Source organism: Callithrix jacchus, chromosome 2, assembly GCF_049354715.1.
Source record: "Callithrix jacchus isolate 240 chromosome 2, calJac240_pri, whole genome shotgun sequence".
Taxonomy (NCBI): domain Eukaryota; kingdom Metazoa; phylum Chordata; class Mammalia; order Primates; family Cebidae; genus Callithrix; species Callithrix jacchus.
In genome coordinates, this window is record NC_133503.1 from 169,060,421 (window position 1) to 169,067,568 (window position 7,148).

A 7,148-nucleotide genomic window follows, 5' to 3' on the forward strand; every position below is an offset into this window, starting at 1 on the left:
TGGTAGAATGGATAAAGAAAATGTGATATGTATATGCCATGGAGTAGTACACAGCCATAAAAAGAACAAAATCATGTCCTTTGCAGCAATATGGATGAAGCTAGAAGCCATTATCCTAAGCAAACTGAGGCAGGAACAGAAAACTAAATACTGCATTTTCTTACTTATAAGTGAGAGCTAAACATTGAGCACACATGGACACAAAGAAGAGAACAATAGACACTGGGGTCTTCTTGAGGGTGGAGGATGAGAGGAGGACAAGGATTGAAAAACTATCTATTGGGTATTATGTGTATTACCTGAATGATGAAATAATCTGTACACCAAACCCCCGCGACACACTTTTTATCTGTATAACAAACCTGCACGTGTCACTTTGAATCTAAAATAAACCCCCACTTTTTTTTGAGATGGAGTCTTGCTCTGCACTCCTGCTGCAGTGCAGTGGCACAATTGAGGCTCACTGCAACCTCCGCCTTCTGGGTTCAAGCAACTCTCTGCCTCAGCCTTCTGAACAGCTGGGATTACGGGCACCCATCACCACACCTGGCTAATTTTTGTATTTTTAGCAGAGATGGGGTTTCACCATCTTGGCCAGGCTGGTCTTGAACTCCTGACCTCGTGATGCACCTACCTCAGCCTCCCAAAGTGCTGGGATTACAGGCATGAGCCACTGCGCCTGGCCAAATAAAAACTTTTTATAAAAACTAAGTCTTACTTGACTAAGTAAGGGAGATATACCTCATACTATAGGTAGGTCTGACGGAATCAGTTGAAAGGCCCTAAGAACAAAACTGAGGTTTCCCTGAAGAAACATTTCCATCCATGGACTGCAGCTTCCTTTCTGTACCTTCCTTTCCTGATGACTACCTACAGATTTTGCACTTGTAACCAGTTCCCAGAACTACATAAATCAATCTGTTGCAATAAATCTTTTTTAATTTTTATTTTTTGAGATGGGGTCTTGCTCTGTCTCCCAGGCTGGAGTGCAATGATAAGATCTCAGCTCACTGCAACCTCTGCCTCCCAGATTCAAGCAATTCTCGTGCCTCACCAACAAGTAGCTGGGATTACATGTGTGGGTCAACATGCCTGGCCAATTTTTGTATTTTGTGTACAGATGGGGTTTTACCGTGTTGGCCAGGCTGGTCTCAAACACCTGACCTCAGGTGATCGGTCCTCCTTGCCTCCCAAAGTGTTGGGATTACAAGCATGAGCCACCACGCCTGGATTTGTTGCAATAAATCTCTTAATATATATCTCCTATTGGTTCTGTTTTTCTGTGGAACTCTTACTGATGCAAGTATTATGTTGGCTTGATTTCCTATCTATTTACTAGTGGAATGTGTTGTAACCTCTCTAGGCTTGCTTATCATTTGTAAATTAGAAACAATAATATTGTCCACCATTAGCGTGTTGGTGAGGATTAAATAATTATTTCTTTTTGTAATTGTTTGCTATGTTAAAGCAGGCTTTCTTTACTTCTGATTTACCAAATTATTATCAGGAATGGTTGTAGAATATTATCAAATGCATTTTTAGCTTCTATTAGCAGGATCATGAAGTTTTCTATTTTGATTTATAGATGGCATAACAAAAGATTAGAAGTAAATCTGCTTTATGTTCCTAAGATAAAGCCAATTGTTCGCAGTGCATCTTTCTTTCAGTATGCTCCGAAATTCAACTTTTCTGACACTGTATTTAAAAATTTCCATCTATGTTTTAAGTGAATTCATGTCATACATTCCTCAAGGATTACCATAAAATTATGCTGGCTTAATAGAATAAATTGGGAAACTAGCCATATTTTTTATTTTGTTTTGTTCCAATAATGGAATGTTACCTCTAAAGTATCTACAATTGGAATTTATTGATAATTATTATGGTTACTATACATGATCAATCTTTATAGATGTTTAATGGGCTCCAGGGAGGATAATGCATTTCTTGTAGGGAATAAAATTTGGCTGTAACTATAGCTATAGCTATTCAACTTTCCTATTTTATTCAGACCTTTATTTTAATGTATTTACTTTTATTATTTGACTTGTCAAACAGCAAAACAGGTGCTCTTATTTTCTTCATGATGCGCCACACTTATTTATTTATTTTGCCTTCTTTGAGTGCTATTCTATTCATAATGACTCATGATTAAAATTCTTTTGTTTTCTTTTTTTAATTGCCTTTTGTGAGTATTGTCATGATTAAGATTCTTTTAAAATTACCTTCTTTAAATAGAAAAACATATTTGCAAACTATATATCTGAGAAGGGCTTATGAGGAAATTATAAGGAACTGAATTCAACAACAACAACCTGATTTAAAAATGGACAAAAGATCTGATAAGACATTTCTCAAAAGAAGACTTACAAATGGCCAACAGGCATGTTTTTTAAATGCTCAACATTATTAATCATCAGGGAAATGTAAATCAAAACCACAAGGAGATATCACCTCACCCCAGTGAGAATGGCCATTATCAAAAAGACAAAAGGTAAGTGTTGGCAACAATGTGGAGAAAAGGGAGCCCTTATACATTGGTGGGAATGTAAATTGGTACAACCATTATGGAAAACAGTATAAAGGTTCCTCAAAATATTAATAATAGAACTGCCATATGGTTCAGCAATCCCACGATGGAGCATATATCAAAAGGAAATGAAATTAGTATGTCAAAGAGTGATCTGTACTATCACAGCACCATCCACAACAGCCAAGATATGGAATCAACCTAAGTGTTTATCAATGGCTGAAGGGATAAAGAACATGTGCTATGTACACATTTACTGTACTCACCTATTTTCACACCACGGTTGATTGTAGGTAACTGAAACACTGCAAAGCAAAACTGTGGATATGGGGGGACTACGGGTTTCTAGGTTTCTTTAGTAACACACTTGCTTTCAGGTAAATGCTCAGTATTTTGAATATTCCCTTCCTCAGTAAGAAAGGTTCCATGTCGCTTTCTTTTTCTTTTTCTTTTTTTTGAGACGGAGTTTCGCTCTTGTTACCCAGGCTGGAGTGCAATGGCGCGATCTCGGCTCACCGCAACCTCCGCCTCCTGGGTTCAGGCAGTTCTCCTGCCTCAGCCTCCCGCATAGCTGGGATTACAAGCATGCGCCACCATGCCCAGCTAATTTTTTGTAATTTTTAGTAGAGACAGGGTTTCACCATGTTGACCAGGATGGTCTTGATCTCTTGACCTCCTGCCTCTGCCTCCCAAAGTGCTGGGATTACAGGCTTGAGCCACTGCACCCGGACGCTTTCTCTTTTAATAAAGGCACTAATCTCACCATGAGCCACTACCCTCGTGAGCTCAATTACTTTCCAAAGGCCCCATCTCCAAATACCATCACATTGGGAGTTAGTGGCTTCTTCAACATATGCATTTTAGGGGGATACAAGTATCCAGCCCACAGAACCTACCTATGCACTTGATATTTTCCACAAACTGTTATAAACAAAAGACATTGTTTTCAGTTTCTGTTGAATCATTCCTACAACCTGAACAAACTCTGCCCAGTTCGATGGGTCAAATTCTGGATCACTATTCTGGCAGGGCAGCAGGGACAAATAACAGCTAAAATGACTTAAGTTTTACCCCTGAACTGATCAGGATGAGGTTCCAACTCAACCTCTGATAGCAGGACCTGAGTTTTCTCATCTGCAAAAAGGGACTTAAGAAAAATAGCTAGCTATGTAAGTGCTAAATAAGACACTGTGCCAAGCATCTTTGGTAAACATCGAGGTAAATACTATTATTACATGTGTTTTGTTGATGAAGGAATTAAGGCTTAGTGAGGTTAAGTAGCAACGCTGCAAGTTAATCCAAGTCAAAGAGCTTGTATTCCAACCCAGCTCTGATTCTGAAACCTAAGCTGTACAATGATTGTACATTTTACATACGAAGGTACATACAGGGTAATTATTCATAGGTATTATTTTATGTTTATCACTGTGGAAGATGAACCTCCTATATTCAATTCTTTCATTCATTTGTTCCTTCATTCCATATTTACAGAGTCCCTGTTACATGCTGAGCTAAGCACTCTGGCACAGCCGAGCCGAGCCTGCCCTTTCTTCTCTCTTTCATCTCTTGTTCACTCCCCCGGTACTTGATCCAGGAAAAGCTCTGTGATGGAATTCCAAGTTGACAGATTCAGTTCATGAGCCAGGCTGCCTCAGTGAGGGTTCTCCCTGAGGTGGAGCCTGAGACAAGGACTTGAGTAATCTTTCGGGATGCCTCTTTACTGAGATGTCCTTAGGAAGCAGGAGTGAGGGTTGGTGACAATGAGGCGAGGAAGGAGGAGAAGCCAGTGTAAGGATGCCTGATCAAAGCTGCTATTATGGACAGCAGGGCTGGATTCTGCCAGGGCCTCTTGAGCAGTGTACAGAATGCCTGTCTGACAGTTTCCCTGAAGATGAGAGGGGCTAGAGCATTTACCTGCCCACTCTACTCTGTGCTAAATTCACTGGGTTGCCCCAGGAGACTTAAATTTCAGCCTGTACTTCTCTATCCTACAGAGGCTGGGGGAAGAATGCAGAGACTCCACATATGTGCGAGGTGGGTCACTAGTGCAAGGTGAGTGTGAGCCACTGCAGCTACAGCTGAAAGCTTGTATCTCATACACATGCTTCCTGCCTCCCCGCTCATGGCTCCAGTTCCAGTCTCTCTATACTTCATATCACAACACGTTTTATTCAAAGCAATAGCCCTCAGCACCAGGAAAAGGTTAACTGATGTTCTACTAACTTGGTTTACCTAGGGAGCAGCAGTAGGAGAAGTTTGGCGGTATAATTTGAAAAATGTCCCTGGCCACCAGGTCACAGGTGAAAAATCCCTGGCCCATAGGCATATTCTCAAAGAAAGCCATTCCTCTTCAACTCAAACATCTAGAGTTGCTACTGCCATGTGCAACTGAGGACATTGACTGATATAACCCCCGTGACACTGGATAAATGGCGTTTTGCTGTATGATATTTGGCCTATGTTATTATGAGGAATTAAGACTGGATTAGTCCTAGCAATAACAATAAACTCTAAGATTATCTGTGTAGGTCAAAGTACCAAGAAACATGAAACATTCAAAATTGGAATTTTTTTTTCTACCAAGAGTCTGAAAATTCAAAGACAGCCCAATCACTGTATATAGAAAGCAGATTTTTTGGCACACGGTGAAGGAAATTTTTCTATTAAATTATTGCTGCCCTTACAACTGGGGCTCCTTGTAGTTTAGATTGTTTCTTTTGTCATTATGTGCCAAGTATTTTACACAAAAAGATAAAATGCAGCAAAGATAAATCCAAGTAGAACGGCTGTCCTTCATGGACAACTTCCATTCTTTGCTGGATTCTGACTGATTTCCTCAGTTCAGAGTTCTAGAGAGCAATCAGAGGTGCATTTTTTAAGATCATGAATTATAGAACTTTACAACTTGAAAACCAGAGTCCAATCTTCTTGTTTTGAGGTTTCACAACTAATCAGAGTCAGATATAGATTAGTAAAACCCTGGTGTATTGTTCCTTCTCTGCAAACACATCTGTTCGAAAAGAAGCAAGTGTGATTCTGTCCTGCACAGACATTTATTTACAGCATTTTTTTCTGTCCATGGCTCTCAAATCAGGGATTTTGCTGATGCAACAGATGGACAAAGAGATGAAATTCAAAATGGCCTTGGTATTTGGGAGGGAGGAAAATGTATGTGCTGGGCTTCAGGGCTTTTTCCTGAAAGTGGCCCCCATGTGGCAGCACGTTCCTTCCCTTCCCTGGGTTCTCCCCTGAATTCCAGATTTAGTCAAATTTATTTCTCCTCAGGGTCCTTTTAGTTTCTGCTTAATGAGACCGGGGGTTGCTGAGTGTTTGATTGACGCTTGGTTATGTACGGCCTGTATTCATCTTCCTGAGAAAGGACATTGCACAAGAAAGGATTGCCAGTGGCAACCGTGGTGGCATTTCTGAGAGCATTCCCAGCAGCTCTGTTCCCCACCCCAGTGGAAGGAAACCCCACACTGACCAGCGGATGGAGGGACGGAGCGAGGCGTGACGCCCAGAGCAATTATAATATCCCTATGCACAGAGAGAACTTGGGTTCCTTTTAGTCAACATTAGACCTGCTCACTTTTTACCCACATACAGTTCTCCTGATTTCTAAGCCACCTGAGCCAAGTCTAGGCTGGAGGAAAACACTTCTAAAGTAAAATCAGATCAGTTGCAAAGGAGTTGCAACATCTCCATTAGCTTCATGGATCAAATAACATTTCCATGTCAGACTCAGGCACCCGAACTGATTTCTTTGCTGGAATCCCCCAGCTAAGAAATGCAAATCTCTGGGCAGCCTATAGCAAGGTCCCAAGCAATGCCCTTGGTGGCTTAGCCAGGACACAGTGACTTGGAATACAGCTTGCTAAGCGTGTGGCCTGGCTAGGATGGTGTAACTGGCAAGCTAGCTGGAACAAGTTCTTCTGCTTCAGGCCAGTGAATATTTATGTCAGGCCAAGAGTAAAGAAAATGGATTTCACTTACTTTGTATCCTGTGTATTGCCTGGGGATTGGTGGCAAGTGAAAGCAGTTTTTTGTGTAGGTAGCACTTCTGGTAGCTCCAGCTAAACTTGCTGCCTGTGCCCTCCCTTTCTCTCCACCTCTCCTTTCCTCTTCAGGACGAACTCTGCACACTGCACATAAATATGCAGGACAGAACACATCCCCTGGTTTCAAGTGGCCCTAGATTTTAATAAAGCTGGATGGTCCTTCAAATTCAAGCTTTAAAAACCTTCACATTGAAAAGAAAAAAACACCCCCACACTTTCATAGAGGTATAATCGACACAAAATAACCAGATGTGCTTAAGTGTACAGTTTGATTTTTCCTTTTATTTTTAGTTGACACATAATGGTACATATTTATAGGATACAGAGTAATATTTTAATGCATGCATACAATGTGCAGTTTTCAAATCAGGGTAATTAGCATATTTATAACCTCAAATATTGATCATTTTTTGGTGAACATTCAAAACCCTTTTAGCTTTTTGAAAATATACAATTATTATTTGTAGTCACCCTATAGTACTATAGAACACAAACTTTTTCCTTCTATCTGCTTGTAATTTCCTGTCTGCTAATCACCCTCTCTGTATCCTTCCCTCCCT

At 40.6% G+C, this 7,148-nt stretch overlaps 1 long non-coding RNA gene across 1 annotated transcript in view; it reads right to left on the minus strand.

Moving 5' to 3' along the window:
• LOC103791637 (uncharacterized) overlaps positions 1-6,674 on the minus strand; it is a 33,409-nt gene extending 26,735 nt beyond the window's left edge. The window contains exon 1 of the long non-coding RNA XR_001910117.4: positions 6,524-6,674. This is a non-coding gene — a long non-coding RNA (uncharacterized LOC103791637). The remainder of the gene's footprint in view (positions 1-6,523) is intronic.
• Between the last annotated feature and the right edge of the window lie 474 nt (positions 6,675-7,148).